Source organism: Rutidosis leptorrhynchoides, chromosome 10 (genome assembly GCF_046630445.1).
Source record: "Rutidosis leptorrhynchoides isolate AG116_Rl617_1_P2 chromosome 10, CSIRO_AGI_Rlap_v1, whole genome shotgun sequence".
NCBI lineage: Eukaryota > Viridiplantae > Streptophyta > Magnoliopsida > Asterales > Asteraceae > Rutidosis > Rutidosis leptorrhynchoides.
In genome coordinates, this window is record NC_092342.1 from 291574669 (window position 1) to 291592542 (window position 17874).

A 17874-nucleotide genomic window follows, 5' to 3' on the forward strand; every position below is an offset into this window, starting at 1 on the left:
GACGTGATCGTCGGTATGGATTGGTTGAGCAAGTTAAGGGCCGATATTATCTGCGGAGATAAAGCACTTCGTATATCACAAGGAGATGGTGAGCCACTGGTTATCTATGGAGAGAGATGTACCTCGAAGTTGAACTTCATTAGTTGCGTGAAAGCGCAAAAGATTATGAAGAAGGGACGTCTTGCTGTCCTAGCGCATGTGAAAACAGTAGAAACCGAAGTGAAAAGCGTGAACGACGTTCGAATTGTGAACGAATTTTCCGATGTCTTCCCAGAGGAATTGCCTGGATTGCCGCCGCCGAGAGCCGTAGAGTTTCAGATCGACTTAGTGCCAGGAGCTGCACCTGTAGCTCGCGCACCTTATAGACTCGCACCTTCCGAGATGCAAGAATTACAGAGCCAACTACAAGAACTACTTGACCGAGGGTTTATCCAACTAAGTTTCTCACCTTGGGGCGCACCTGTATTGTTTGTGAAGAAGAAGGATGGATCCTTCCGTATGTGTATCGACTACCGTGAACTCAACAAATTGACAATCAAGAATCGGTATCCTCTTCCCAGAATTGACGATCTTTTTGACCAACTACAAGGATCGAGCATTTACTCAAAGATCGATTTACGATCCGGTTATCACCAGTTGAGGGTGAAGGAAAGTAACGTGATGAAGACTGCATTTAGAACCCGTTATGGTCATTATGAGTTTTTCATGATGCCATTCGGTTTAACAAATGCACCTGCCGTGTTCATGGACCTCATGAATCATGTCTGCAAGCCATACTTGGATAAGTTTGTTATCGTCTTCATAGATGATATCCTCATCTACTCTAAGAGCGAAGAAGAGCATGAGCAACACCTCCGACTAGTACTTGAACTCCTGAGACAAGAGCAACTTTACGCCAAATTCTCCAAGTGTGAATTTTGGTTGAAGGAAGTACAGTTTCTGGGTCATGTTGTGAGCGACCAGGGTATCAAAGTTGATCCCACCAAGATTGAAGCTATCAGCAAGTAGGAGACTCCCACTACTCTAACCCACATTCGCCAATTCCTAGGTCTCGTCGGTTACTACCGAAGGTTCATTGAAGGATTTTCTCTGATTGCGCGTCCTTTGACCGCGCTGACTCACAAGCGGAAGAAGTTCATTTGGGAACCCACACACGAATTAGCATTTCAAACTTTGAAGAAGAAGTTAACCACCGCACCTATCCTATCACTTCCTGAGGGCAGTGACGACTTTGTTGTTTATTGTGATGCATCGAAGAGTGGTTTTGGTTGTGTACTGATGCAACGATCAAAAGTTATTGCCTATGCCTCCCGCCAATTGAAGATTCACGAGCAGAACTACACTATCATGATCTCGAACTTGGAGCCGTTGTCTTTGCGCTCAAATTATGGAGACATTATTTGTATGGAACTAAGAGCACTATCTTCACCGATCACAAGAGTCTACAGTACATCTTTGATCAGAAGCAACTGAATATGAGACAGCGTCGATGGATCGATACGCTCAACGACTACGATTGTGAACTCCGTTATCACCCTGGCAAAGCCAATGTTGTAGCTGACGCTTTAAGCCAAAAGGAGAGAACGACACCTCTTCGTGTTAGGGCTCTGAACATCACCATCCATTCGAACCTCAAGAACCAGATCAGAGTAGCCCAAGTTGAGGCTCTCAAGAAGGAGAATATATCTCATGAACATTTGAACATACTTGTCTCTCGAGTCGAGGTTAGGGAGTCTGGACTCCGATGTTATGCCGGAAGAATTTGGGTACCTCTTTATGGAGATCTACGGAACCTTATACTTGATGAAGCACACAAATCGAGATATTCGATTCATCCTGAAGCGGGCAAAATGTACCACGACCTTAAAGAACAGTATTGGTGGCCGAATCTTAAAAAAGACGTTGCGACTTATGTTGGTAAGTGTTTGACTTGATCGAAGGTTAAAGCCGGGCATCAGAGACCTTCTGGGTTACTTCAACAGCCGAAAATCCTGCAATGGAAGTGGGAAAGGATCACAATGGATTTCATTACTAAGCTACCAAAAACGGTGGGCGGATACGATACTATTTAGGTTATTGTTGATCGCCTTACCAAATCTGAACACTTTCTAGCGATGAAGGAAACGGATACAATGGAGAGACTTACTCAATTATACATCAAAGAGGTTGTATCTCGTCATGGTGTACCGTTATCGATCATCTCAGATCGCGATCCTCGTTTTGCTTCTAGATTCTGGCGTTCTTTGCAAGAAGCCATGGGAACTCGTCTTGATATGAGTACTGCTTATCACCCTCAGACTGACGGGCAAAGTTAACGAACGATTCAGACGTTGGAAGACATGTTGCGTGCATGTGTCATTGATTTTGGAAAGGCCTGGGAAAGACATTTGCCATTAGCCGAATTCTCGTACAACAACAGTTATCACTCAAGCATTAATGCCGCACCTTTTGAAGCATTGTATGGCCGCAAGTGCCGATCTCCTATTTTTTGGACCGATGTAGGCGAAAAGCAAATCACCGGACCCGAGGTAGTCCACGAAACCACGGAGAAGATTGCTCAGATTCAAGCTAGACTTAAGATCGCCTGTGATCGCCAAAAGAGTTATGCCGATCTTAAACGTAAATACTTTGAATTCAACGTTGGTGATCGTGTAATGTTGAAGGTTGCACCTTGGAAGGGTGTGATTCATTTTGGAAAATGCGGAAAGTTAAACCCGCGATACATTGGTCCTTTCGAAATTTTGGAACGTGTTGGACCTGTTGCTTACCGTTTGGATCTACCAGCACAATTGAGCTCAGTTCATCCTACCTTCCACGTGTCAAACTTGAAGAAGTGTCTTGCTGCACCCGAACTTATCATACCACTGGAAGAACTTACAATTGATGACAAACTCCACTTTGTGGAGGAACCTGTTGAAATTATGGATCGAGAGATCAAAACTTTGAAACGCAACAAGATTCCGATCGTCCGAGTATGATGGAATGCCAAACGAGGACCTGAGTTTACCTGGGAGCGAGAGGATCAAATGATGCGGAAGTATCCTCACCTTTTCCCGACTCCTCCATCTACCTCAGCTTAAAATTTCGGGACGAAATTTTCTTTAACAGGTGGGTAATGTAATGACCTTGGATTTTCCAACGTTTATTTATTAATAATTATTATTATTAATACGTGTGATTAAACGAATGTATGTTATTACATTTACATGTTGCCATGATTGCCCGTACTTGACTTTAATTGCCTGAAACGTCTTTGTGACACGCGAAACTTACACGAATAATATTTTCAAGTATTATTTACATTCACGATTGATTTTATTAATTATTTTAATTAACTATGGTGATTAGTTAGTTACTTGGGCTTTAATTGGATTTATTTGTTACTTACTTGAACTTGGGCCTTGTTAATGTTATGAACTCATGATATTGGGCTTATAAAAGCCCACCCTACTTCTTTCATGGACTAACTAGCCCACTCTTCCATGTAAGTATTAATTAAAGATGTAACTAGTTTGATTAAGGCTTTTAGAATCTAGTTGCACATCATTCCCATAAACAACCACCTTGTAACCAACTTTAAAGAGCTTTACATGCTAGTGACCAAAGAACACTTCTCTTCCCCCTTTGTGAGCTGCAGGCCGTGGCCTTAGAAGGCCTAGGAGTGTTTTTTTTGTTTCATTTTTCTTATTACTACTTCACTTGTTCACTCTCATTTACAAACACACACTTACCTCTCATAATATCTCAACTTTTTTTTTCTCTCTTTCTCTCCAATACTTGTAAGTATTATGAACATATTTCTTCTCTTGTTTCTTGCCTAAAACCGAAACCAAGAACATGCATCATCATCATTCTTTGTTGTTAACTTGTTACTTGTCTTTGATTATTATTTACTTACTTGTAGTTACTAGTTGTTGTTTGTTACTTACTAGTTTCAAGAATCAACTCTTTAGTTTGATTCTTCATTATATCTTGTATTTACAAGAACACTCAAGAATATAAACTTACTAGTTTATGATTCTACCTTTACTTGTTAAAAGATTTAAGTTCATGAGTTGTGAAAGCATACTTGTAATTCATGTTAGTAAACTTTAAAGTTTACTTTCTTAAAGGTCAAGACTTAGGCTTGAATCTTTAAAGTATGAAACTCATGAACTAGTTACTTGTTTATTTAGTTTACTACTTCATTTACTTACACTTTAATTTTGTGATTTTGGTTGTTGTTGGTCAAGTACTACAAGTTAGTCTTGATCTCATTTCTCTTGAACTAAAAGTTAACTTTACTAGTTCAAGAACATGTAAATGAAATTTTTTAATTATAACTTTGTACACTTATGATAGATCTAGACTTTTGAGTCTTGGATCTTCAAGATCAAACTAAGAACTATGTTCTACAACTTAAGATCTTGATTTCATAAGTTCACTTTTAAGTTTGTAACTTATTATTAGTTTTAAAGTTCATGTATGTGTTAGATCTAAGACTTTGATGTAACTTTAGTTCATCAAACTTCATACAACTCTTAAGTGAGTTGTGCTACATGTCTTATACTACACTTGTGTCATAATAGTCAAAACTTGGTTAATATTACTTTTACATTTCATGTATGTGTTGAATCTAAGACTTTGATGTAACTTTGGTTCATCAAAACACTTGCAACACTTAAGTGGGTTGTGCTTCATGTCTTAGACTTACACTTGGGTTATGATGGTCAAACTTTTGTGCAAATGATGCAAACACATCAACGAGTTGTACACTTGGAGCTATATACATCAAGGATGAGAACCATGATAAGCATCGAGCACTAAGAACCACCGGAACCTACTGACCCTACTGTTTTGCTGTTTCTGGGTCTGATCAGTAAGACCTGGGCTGTTTTAATGTTGATTTTAAGATATCTCTGTTTGAGTAGATAACTTTTCATATAGGACTCGTCTTAATCCGAGTTACGGTTTAGGATTTATGGCCCTCCGATCGTCACTATGTCCTTTTAACGTTGTGCAGAAATTTCTGACCTACTCGTACTTAGACCGTCGCCACGGTCAAACGAAGACAAGTTTGCTTCTGTAAATTTTACCACACTTAAAGGACCCATAGACGGATTCATGGCCACTGGTCTCACCTTATTTCAGTAGGTGTAGAGGCCGTAGTGACTGACCGAACTCAGCCTTTGTTTTAAACTACTTTCATAAACGAAACCTACTTTACACCTTTTGTTTGATGATGAATGATGATGACCTTTAAGACTTTATTTACATACTTTTAAACCTATTCGGACGATTTACTGACTTAGTACTATTTGACTTAGGTTGAGGACCCGTTTGGACAACCTTCATTACTTGCTTACTTTCCGAGTTATACTTTACAGCTACTTTATCATTGTGAGTTATAGCATTCCCTTTTTACTTTAACTATTTTGGGAACTGAGAATACATGCGCATTTTATGTTTTACATAATAGGCATGAGTACTTAAACTTATATATGTGTGGGTTATACAACGGCATAAACATTCCCTTTAGCTCGGTAACGTTTAATCGTTGGTTTTTGAACCGTGAACGCGAATCTTAGATATGGATCCATAGGGTTTGACATCCCCACTCGGGCTAGTAGTGCTAGTATTTAACAAGTGTTTAATACTTCATAAACATACGAACTTGCCAAGTGTACTTTCAGGGGGTATAAACGTTAAGTTAGTTACCAAGTGCCCACGGTTAACATATACTTTATCTTACTGTTTTGAAACGCTCTTTGTAGCACTGAAATCTCATGGACTACCTTACATACTGTTATACTTAAACTATAGCTCACCAACCTTTGTGTTGACATTTTTAAGCATGTTTTTCTCAGGTGCTTAAAGTTATTTGCTTCCGCTGTCGTGCTAGTCTTACCGTAGACACCCGCTGCTCTAGTGTTATCACCACATGAACTGTTTATCTTGCATTCAAACTTTAATACTTTTGAACTATGTTTTGTAACGACCTAAGGGTCTCATACATTTATTCATACTTGCTATTCGTAGAACCATACTGTTGGTGTAAAACAATTGACGTCGGTTATGACGTCATCTTTTTATCGTGAATGAAACTTCTTTTATTACAGCATATAGTACTTAACCTTGTAATGATCCTGTTGTTGATGATTCGTACACGATGGTTTTGTACGGGGCATCACACCAATATGCCCGGTCCTTTTGCACTTTTCACAAACCACATTACAGTACCCGGTATGGTGCTTGTAGCACCTCTTGCATTGTGGTAGAGTACCCTTGTAGTTGGGGTTTGAGCTTGTGTTTGGGTTGAGATTCTCACCGTTGTTGTGCCTCTTAGCGGGGGTTTGATCATAGGCTCTCCCCTTGTTGTTATCACACTTACGCTTATCACTACTACCCGCTTCGGGTTTTGCCCTTTCCGGTTCATCGATGATGATTTGGTTCATTAAGGTATGCGCCATGCGCATTGCTTCCGGGACATTAGGTGGGTTAGACGAGGTGACATTTCCCTTAATGGACTTAGGAAGTCCCCACAAGTACCTTTCCATGCGCTTAAACTCCGGGGTAACCATGGTAGGACACATCAGGGCTAATTCCAGATATCTACGGTTGTAACCATCGAGATCATTTCCCACAACCTTCAACTACATAAACTCAATCTCCATCTTCTAGATCTCTTGTAAGACCCAAATATTTATTGTACATAATGTATTTATGGTGTACGATGCGTGTATGAAGTATACAAAGCACGTACGTGTTGCTTGCTCGAACGTCGAGGGAAACTGGACATTGTCTGAAGTGACAAGGTGTGTACGTATCTTTTCAACCCCAAATAAAGTTTGAGTTGATGTTTCAAAGCCTTAACATTGGAAATAAAATCTTATTACGTTTCCAACGATATTTAATTCATCGAAAACGGAGCTACGGTCAAAAAGTTATGGCCAAAACAAGTTACTGGAAACTGAGCTGATGGTTGGAGCGGCGCTCCACCTTATGGAGCTGCGCTCCGATCGCGTCTGATGCAATTTTCAGCATTTTTAAAGTGTTTAAATGAGGGTACTTTGGTCTTTTCACTTGGGGTCGGTTAGGGGTCATCAAAACTGATCCATTGATCATTTTGGATCACATTTCACTCATCAAACCCTCTCATCAAACCCTAGAGTGAGAAACCCATTTTAAGTGAGAGAAAGCTCCATTTGGAGAAGAAGAAGTTTGATTCGGGTCAAGTCTCAAGTATTAAAGTTGTTCATCTCGTCAACGGCATCATTTTGGCGATATTAGTAAGTTCAAACTCCGAATTTCATTGTTTGATTTGAGATTCAATGTTAGGGTTTGAGATAGTTAGTTGTAAAACCCACTTAGTTGATGAAGAGGGTTTATGGAAACTTGCTATTTTGATATTTGGCGGGTTTTGGGTTGGTTAATGATTTAACCATGTTTAAGACTTGTAAATGGTGTATAATCACTAGTATTAGTGATTATTGATGTTTTGGAAACCATTAGGGTTCTTGTGGTTGACTAATTTAGACTAGAGTCAAAATTAGGGTTTGTTGATGATTATGACTCAATTGCCGATTTAATAAGGTTTATAAACTTAAAATGGATTAAGTTGAAGCATAGAACCGAGTTAAATATGTTTTGGTGTCAAAACTTGCTAATGGCGTGATATTGACTTCTTATGGGTTAAATTAGGGTTTAAGTGTCATTTTGGGCAAGATAGGTGTTTAACACCTATCATTGGGTTTGATTGGCATATTAGGACCATTCTCACCTGTGTTAGTGATTATTGGTTAGTTTGGGCGCGGTTGGTGCTTGGAAGTGCATTTGGGTTGAAATTGCACTAGTTGTCAATTTGGGTTGATTTGTATATCCACCCTAATTGTGTTACTTGTTATGTGATAAATGGAATAGGTACATTCCATCGGTGATTGCGGATTATTCGGTAGCATTCTTCAAGGCGACAAGGTGAGTGTTAATATCCTATGTGCACATGTATGTGTAGGATGGGTGCGGGTCGGGTGAAGTGGTACTCGGTTATAGAGCTCACTTCACATATAGGTGGTTTTGATGGGCTTGTGTATAGGTTTAATTGGCACGGTTGTGCATTTTGGTTGTCGGTCTCGGTATTTGGTTTAGGAGTTAACCTCGGACGTTTATATATTGTTTTAAATATATATATATATATATATATATATATATATATATATATATATATATATATATATATATATATATATATTGTTGTATTGTCGTGATGTAGCTAACCCTCCGGGTGTAGTTTCTTGGCGTTGTTTACATCATCGTTGGTGAACTTATGCTGTTGGTGCATATTTATCTTGTTGCTTAGTGATCGTACGGTATGCTTAGATTAGCTTGCCTTTATGCTTGGATGCTCAGGTATGCGGTATTTGTTTAATTATGTGGCGTGTCCATTTTATGCATATATATGTATGTAGTATGTTTTCACTCACTAAGCGTTAGCTTACCCTCTCGTTGTTTACATTTTTTTTTACAGATTTGCTTGGATGCGGTGGCTCGGGTAAGCGTGGGAACTAGTGGCTCGCGTAGTTGCTTTAGAAGGCTTGCTTTTGGATTAATTAGGATTGGGTCGCGTATCCCCAATCGCCATGCTCGGCTCTTATTTTGTGTTAAAATTGTGGAGTCGAAACTAGTATTTTGTACTTAAAGGGGTAATTTGGGTCGATGTGGGCCCCGCTTCGTAAAACTTATTTTATGAATGGAATGTGTTAGTTTTCCATATATGATTACGTTGTGAAAAGCGTTTGGTCTAAATACGTCGGGAATTGGTCAAACATTTTCGCTAAGTTGGATTTTGGACAGGCCCAAATGGAGCGCCGCTCCAGGCCAAAACGGCGCGCCGCGCCATTATGCTGTACAAGAAATTTTTTTTTATTTGATATTTCCACGTGATCGTTTGTATATCGGGTTGGGTTGTTTCAAGTGGTATCAGAGCATGGTCTAAGGGATTTAGGCGACTTGAGATAGGTGCCTAGACTTAGACTTTTGAGTGTGCTTAATTTGTTGCGGGACTTGTAGGATTACGGGTCGGAATGGGTTATAGTTAGTGCCTTGTTCGTAAGTGGACTAACGTTTATATTAGTAATGCGGATATTATTAATATATTATTGTGTTATGATAATAATTCTCGCGTGTGTTGTTGTTGCGTAGAATTTGTTTGTGTTTGTTTATGACATCAAGCGAGGCGGTCGTTGTACTAACAAGTTGATACGGCGTGTATGCGTAATAAGGACTTGCATACCTTATTACGGGTGTAAATCATGTCTAACAAGTGATGTACGAAGAGTATTTGGCAAGATGGGACGGCGTTGTGCGTGTGGTCTATACGTTCGTGATCTAATCGTTTGCATCCCTTAGAATGAAAACGGAAGATAGATGCGGAACGAGTGAGCCTATTCACGAAGGGAAGGATGAGTTAACGTTAAAGATTGAGGCCGTGTTTGAACAATATGTCTCGGTTTTCACTGGCAAAGTTAGAGAAGCAACCAAGGAGTTGGTCGAAGGACAAATGACGGAAATGGTCCGAGACCAAGTGACTAAAGTTGTAAAGGAAGAGTTTGAAAAGAGGTTTCCCAAACCTCGAGGTAGCGATGATGAAGATGTACTTGCAAGGTTAGGATTACATAGTGCTCATGGTAAGAGGGCACGAAGTACGCCTGAAGGCGTCGGGTGAAATGTCCCGTTCTTATTGATTAAAAACGTTCCATATTAATTGATTTCGTTGCGAGGTTTTGACCTCTATATGAGACGTTTTTCAAAGACTGCATTCATTTTTAAACAAACCATAACCTTTATTTCATCAATAAAGGTTTAAAAAGCTTTACGTAGATTATCAAATAATGATAATCTAAAATATCCTGTTTACACACGACCATTACATAATGGTTTACAATACAAATATGTTACAACAAAATAAGTTTCTTGAATGCAGTTTTTACACAATATCATACAAGCATGGACTCCAAATCTTGTCCTTATTTAAGTATGCGACAGCGGAAACTCTTAATAATCACCTGAGAATAAACATGCTTAAAACGTCAACAAAAATGTTGGTGAGTTATAGGTTTAACCTATATATATCAAATCGTAACAATAGACCACAAGATTTCATATTTCAATACACATCCCATACATAGAGATAAAAATCATTCATATGGTGAACACCTGGTAACCGACAATAACAAGATGCATATATAAGAATATCCCCATCATTCCGGGACACCCTTCGGATATGATATAAATTTCGAAGTACTAAAGCATCCGGTACTTTGGATGGGGTTTGTTAGGCCCAATAGATCTATCTTTAGGATTCGCGTCAATTAGGGTGTCTGTTCCCTAATTCTTAGATTACCAGACTTAATAAAAAGGGGCATATTCGATTTCGATAATTCAACCATAGAATGTAGTTTCACGTACTTGTGTCTATTTTGTAAATCATTTATAAAACCTGCATGTATTCTCATCCCAAAAATATTAGATTTTAAAAGTGGGACTATAACTCACTTTCACAGATTTTTACTTCGTCGGGAAGTAAGACTTGACCACTGGTTGATTCACGAACCTATAACAATATATACATATATATCAAAGTATGTTCAAAATATATTTACAACACTTTTAATATATTTTGATGTTTTAAGTTTATTAAGTCAGCTGTCCTCGTTAGTAACCTACAACTAGTTGTCCACAGTTAGATGTACAGAAATAAATCGATAAATATTATCTTGAATCAATCCACGACCCAGTGTATACGTATCTCAGTATTGATCACAACTCAAACTATATATATTTTGGAATCAACCTCAACCCTGTATAGCTAACTCCAACATTCACATATAGAGTGTCTATGGTTGTTCCGAAATATATATAGATGTGTCGACATGATAGGTCGAAACATTGTATACGTGTCTATGGTATCTCAAGATTACATAATATATAATACAAGTTGATTAAGTTATGGTTGGAATAGATTTGTTACCAATTTTCACGTAGCTAAAATGAGAAAAATTATCCAATCTTGTTTTACCCATAACTTCTTCATTTTAAATCCGTTTTGAGTGAATCAAATTGCTATGGTTTCATATTGAACTCTATTTTATGAATCTAAACAAAAAAAAGTATAGGTTTATAGTCGGAAAAATAAGTTACAAGTCGTTTTTGTAAAAGTAGTCATTTCAGTCGAAAGAACGACGTCTAGATGACCATTTTAGAAAACATACTTCCACTTTGAGTTTAACCATAATTTTTGGATATAGTTTCATGTTCATAATAAAAATCATTTGCTCAGAATAACAACTTTTAAATCAAAGTTTATCATAGTTTTTAATTAACTAACCCAAAACAGCCCGCGGTGTTACTACGACGGCGTAAATCCGGTTTTACGGTGTTTTTCGTGTTTCCAGGTTTTAAATCATTAAGTTAGCATATCATATAGATATAGAACTTGTGTTTAGTTGATTTTAAAAGTCAAGTTAGAAGGATTAACTTTTGTTTGCGAACAAGTTTAGAATTAACTAAACTATGTTCTAGTGATTACAAGTTTAAACATTCGAATAAGATAGCTTTATATGTATGAATCGAATGATGTTATGAACATCATTACTACCTTAAGTTCCTTGGATGAACCTACTGGAAAAGAGAAAAATGGATCTAGCTTCAATGGATCCTTGGATGGCTCAAAGTTCTTGAAGCAAAATCATGACACGAAAACAAGTTCAAGTAAGATCATCACTTGAAATAAGATTGTTATAGTTATAGAAATTGAACCAAAGTTTGAATATGATTATTACCTTGTATTAGAATGATAACCTACTGTAAGAAACAAAGATTTCTTGAGGTTGGATGATCACCTTACAAGATTGGAAGTGAGCTAGCAAACTTGAAAGTATTCTTGATTTTATGAAACTAGAACTTTTGGAATTTATGAAGAACACTTAGAACTTGAAGATAGAACTTGAGAGAGTTCAATTAGATGAAGAAAATTGAAGAATGAAAGTGTTTGTAGGTGTTTTTGGTCGTTGGTGTATGGATTAGATATAAAGGATATGTAATTTTGTTTTCATGTAAATAAGTCATGAATGATTACTCATATTTTTGTAATCTTATGAGATATTTCATGCTAGTTGCCAAATGATGGTTCCCACATGTGTTAGGTGACTCACATGGGCTGCTAAGAGCTGATCATTGGAGTGTATATACCAATAGTACATACATCTAAAAGCTGTGTATTGTACGAGTACGAATACGGGTGCATACGAGTAGAATTGTTGATGAAACTGAACGAGAATGTAATTGTAAGCATTTTTGTTAAGTAGAAGTATTTTGATAAGTGTATTGAAGTCTTTCAAAAGTGTATAAATACATATTAAAACACTACATGTATATACATTTTAACTGAGTCGTTAAGTCATCGTTAGTCGTTACATGTAAGTGTTGTTTTGAAACCTTTAGGTTAACGATCTTGTTAAATGTTGTTAACCCAATGTTTATAATATCAAAAGAGATTTTAAATTATTATATTATCATGATATTATGATGTACGAATATCTCTTAATATGATATATATACATTAAATGTCGTTACAACGATAAACGTTACATATATGTCTCGTTTCAAAATCATTAAGTTAGTAGTCTTGTTTTTACATATGTAGTTCATTGTTAATATAATTAATGATATGTTTACTTATCATAATATCATGTTAACTATATATATAACCATATATATGTCATCATATAGTTTTTTTACAAGCTTTAACGTTCGTGAATCACCGGTCAACTTGGGTGGTCAATTGTCTATATGAAACCTATTTCAATTAATCAAGTCTTAACAAGTTTGATTGCTTAACATGTTGGAAACATTTAATCATGTAAACATCAATCTCAATTAATATATATAAACATGAAAAAGTTCGGGTCACTACATCGGGAATGTGAAGAAGAAGAGTAAGAAGGGTTACAAGCTCACGTGCTTTAAGTGTGGGGAACGGGGTCATTTGGCACAAGATTGTACGGTGGTGCCTTTAGGATCAATCAGGTGTTTCATTTTTCGGATGGAGGGACACCGGAAATCAGAGTGTTCCAAATTGCATGACAATCGGGTTAGGAGGTTAGAGCGCGAATACATGATGGGTAGTGCAGCACGGAAGCCCAACAGCGCTACATCAGGTACCTTTAGTATGAAATTATATGTTGTTCGTTTGTAATAACATGCAGTATGTGCGTAAGTCTTAGCTAAACTTTATTCTCCGTTGGAGATAATTCGTAGCAAGCGGGCGGTTTACGTTTATGGTTCCGGTTTGCTCTCAGTAAAGTGTATAAGTGGTGTGTTGTGCCTTGATCCTATGGTTCGAATCCTTGGGTGCTTAAGCATTTTGGTTGGTATCGGGTCGTTAAGCTCGTTTGAGTGAGACCCTTAAAGTCTCAATGGTGTTGTGCATGTTATTGATATGGGTGACGTTCCTAATGGAAGTACCCTATGGTGACGTTTGATTGTCGGGCGAAGGGCGTAAGACTTGGTGCAACCAAGCATTCCTTAGTATTTGGGAAATGTTTCTACCAAACCATGGAAATGGGTTTTGGTGTTCGGTCGTTAAGCGCGTGTTCGCTTTCGTGTTGAAGTTGATGAACCATGAGGTTCGTTGGGAGGATTGAAACTCTTGAAATCGAGTGTTGATCTCTATGCATGTTGGTAAAGGAGTCTACGTGACGCGACATTAGGTGCCTTTTTATACCTACTAGCGTGGTGTTCGACTTCGATTGTGTTGCGGTTACATTGTACTTAGGGTACCGAAGTGAAACCCTTAGGTCATGAGTGATCGGGTGAAATTCGACAAACTAAAGCAATTGGATGATTGCGAGTGTATAGTTCGTGTAATTTGTGGTACACTTTTCGTTCGAAGTGTTTAAGGATAGGTTTGGATCCTTGGTATTCTCAAAGTTGGAGCAAGACATGACGATGGGCCGTGTGAACCCAATTATTGGTAAAGTTTACCTTTGGTAGCATTGTACGGGTGTACGAGATGCGGTTATGGAACGTAATTCCAAGTGGGGGAGTTACACTCCCGCACGAGGAGGTTTTAGTGTGAGATTTCGAACAATGCTTATGGTAGATCCAAACTTGTGTCGGGACCTAGATTTGGTCGATTTGTGGTAGAGTACAATTTCGGTTAAATTGTACCTACGATTTTGGATTTGAATTATCACCAAGGTGGTAATGTGGTAAATCTCGTTGAGAGATAATGGACGGGTATGGCGAGCAAGGTGGAATCCCTTGGTTAAGGGATGTGCGTGGTGGATTCTCTTATAGAGAATTATTGTTTTGTGCCTATGTTCGATATAGGTGGTTCTTGCTCGATTGTGTGGATGGTTAGTGGTATCCGTTAGGGTTCACTATAGTGTAGCAGAGCGCGATGTTGCACTACTCGTTGTTTGAGGCCAAAAGTGCGTATGTGATTGATGAAGCATGACCTTCGGTGTCCGCTGACTTCATCATGAGATGGTTGATTGGTGAAGCATGAATTTCGGGGTCCGCTGACTTCATCATAAGATCGTTGATTGGTGAAGCATGACTTTCGGGGACCGCTGACTTCATCATGAGATCGCTGATTAGTGAAGAATGACTTTCGAGGTCCGCTGACTTCATCATGAGATTGTTGATTGGTGAAGCATGACTTTCGGGGTCCGCTGACTTCATCATGAGATCGTTGATTGGTGAAGCATGACTTTCGGGGTCCGCTGACTTCATCATGAGATCGTTGATTGGTGAAGCATGACTTTCGGGGTCCGCTGACTTCATCATGAGATCGTTGATTGGTGAAGCATGACTTTCGGGGTCCGCTGACTTCATCATGAGATTGTTGATTGGTGAAGCATGACCATCGGGGTCCGCTGACTTCATCATGGGATCGTTGATTGGTGGAGCATGACCTTTGGGGTCCGCTGACTTCATCATGGGATCGTTGATTGGTGGAGCATGACCTTCGGGGTCCGCTGACTTCATCATGGGAGTAGTGATATAACGGTGAAGCATGATCGTTGACGGGGTCCGCTGACTTCATCCGGTGTTGAGTGATCTATCGGTTGTTTTATACACCGATGGTGGGGTCGTAAGGACCGTGTGGTGTGATCTATCGATTGTTTTATACACCGATGGTGGGATCGTGAGGACCATGTTGTGTGATTAGTGATTGCGATAGCCGTGTTGCGCTCACATGTTGTTACGGGTGTGACAATAGTCGATTTTGTACACTTTAGGATTAGCGTTGCCATATTCGTTTTGGACGCTTTTGGTTTTAGCCGTTGCTTATGATGTTAGGATAGTGGCGTATTGGTTGTATTGCGCACTACAAAGGATGTTTAGTGGTAAGTGTAATCTGTAAGGATTCATGTGGTTCGATCTTCAACGTTCGGATTGTTGACTTTAGGTTGAGACTTGGTCGTTTTTAGCGTTGTCCTTGGTAAAGGTACGCTAAGGAATTGATATCTCGGTATGAGATGGGTTGAGTTTTTCCCGATATGCGGACTTGAGCAGGTTTTAATGCTAGGATTGTGTTTTTGATAAATCGCGGGTGACGATTTTTGTTGTTAAAGGTGATTCATTGGGAAGAATTGTCTAGGAAGGTTCAGATTGGGACTTATGATTGAGGACCGTTGAGTAAGTCCGGATTGGTTAAGTGGAGAAGATCATGAGGACGTGATCGAGTTTAAGTGGGGGAGAGTTGTAAGACCCAAATATTTATTGTACATAATGTATTTATGGTGTACGATGCGTGTATGAAGTATACAAAGCACGTACGTGTTGCTTGCTCGAACGTTGAGGGAAACTGGACGTTGTCTGAAGTGACAAGGTGTGTACGTATCTTTTCAACCCCAAATAAAGTTTGAGTTGATGTTTCAAAGCCTTACCATTGGAAAGAAAATCTTATTACGTTTCCAACGATATTTGATTCATCGAAAACGGAGCTACGGTCAAAAAGTTATGGCCAAAACAAGTTACTGGAAACTGACCTGAAGGTTGGAGCGGCGCTCCACCTTATGGAGCGGCGCTCCGATCGCGTCTGATGCAATTTTCAGCATTTTTAAAGTGTTTAAATGAGGGGTACTTTGGTCTTTTCACTTGGGGTCAGTTAGGGGTCATCAAAACTGATCCATTGATCATTTTGGATCACATTTCACTCATCAAACCCTCTCATCAAACCCTAGAGTGAGAAACCCATTTTAAGTGAGAGAAAGCTCCATTTAGAGAAGAAGAAGTTTGATTCGGGTCAAGTCTCAAGTATTAAAGTTGTTCATCTCGTCAACGGCATCATTTGCGCGGTATTGGTAAGTTCAAACTCCGAATTTCATTGTTTGATTTGAGATTCAATGTTAAGGTTTGAGATAGTTAGTTGTAAAACCCACTTAGTTGATGAAGAGGGTTTATGGAAACTTGCTATTTTGATATTTGGCGGGTTTTGGGTTGGTTAATGATTTAACCATGTTTAAGACTTGTAAATGGTGTATAATCACTAGTATTAGTGATTATTGATGTTTTGGAAACCATTAGGGTTCTTGTGGTTGACTAATTTTGACTAGAGTCAAAATTAGGGTTTGTTGATGATTATGACTCAATTGCCGATTTAATAAGGTTTATAAACTTAAAATGGATTAAGTTGAAGCATAGAACCGACTTAAATATGTTTTGGTGTTAAAACTTGCTAATGGCGTGATATTGACTTCTTATGGGTCAAATTAGGGTTTAAGTGTCATTTTGAGCAAGATAGGTGTTTAACACTTATGAATGGATTTGATTGGCATATTAGAACCATTCTCACTTGTGTTAGTGATTATTGGTTAGTTTGGGCGCGGTTGGTGCTTGGAAGTGCATTTGGGTCGAAATTGTACTAGTTGTCAATTTGGGTTGATTTGTATATCCACCCTAATTGTGTTACTTGTTATGTGATAAATAGAATAGGTACATTCCATCGGTGATTGCGGATTATTCGGTAGCATTCTTCAAGGCGACAAGGTAAGTGTTAATATCCTATGTGCACATGTATGTGTAGGATGGGTGCGGGTCGGGTGAAGTGGTTCTCGGTTATAGAGCTCACTTCACTTATATGTGGTTTTGATGGGCTTGTGTATAGGTTCAATTGGCACGGTTGTGCATTTTGGTTGTCGGTCTCTGTATTTGGTTTAGGAGTTAACCTCGGACGTTTATATATTGTTTTATATATATATATATATATATATATATATATATATATATATATATATATATATATATATATATATATATATATATATATATATATATATATATATATATATATATATATATATATATATATATATATATATATATATATATTGTTGTATTGTCGCGATGTAGCTAACCCTCCGGGTATAGTTTCTTGGCGTTGTTTACATCGTCGTTGGTGAACTTATGTTGTTGGTGCATATTTAGTTTGTTGCTTAGTGATCGTACGGCATGCTTAGATTAGCTTGCCTTTATGCTTGGATGCTCCGGTATGCGGTATTTGTTTAATTATGTGGCGTGTCCATTTTATGCATATATATGTATGTAGTATGTTTTCACTCACTAAGCGTTAGCTTACCCTCTCGTTGTTTACATTTTTTTTTATAGATTTTCTTGGATGCGGTGGCTCGGGTAAGCGTGGGAACTAGTGGCTCGCGTAGTTGCTTTAGAAGGCTTGCTTTTGGATTAATTAGGATTGGGTAGCGTATTTCCAATCGCCATGCTCGGCTCTTATTTTGTGTTTAAAATTGTGGAGTTGAAACTAGTATTTTGTACTTAAAGGGGTAATTTGGATCGATGTGGGCCCCGATTCGTAAAACTTATTTTATG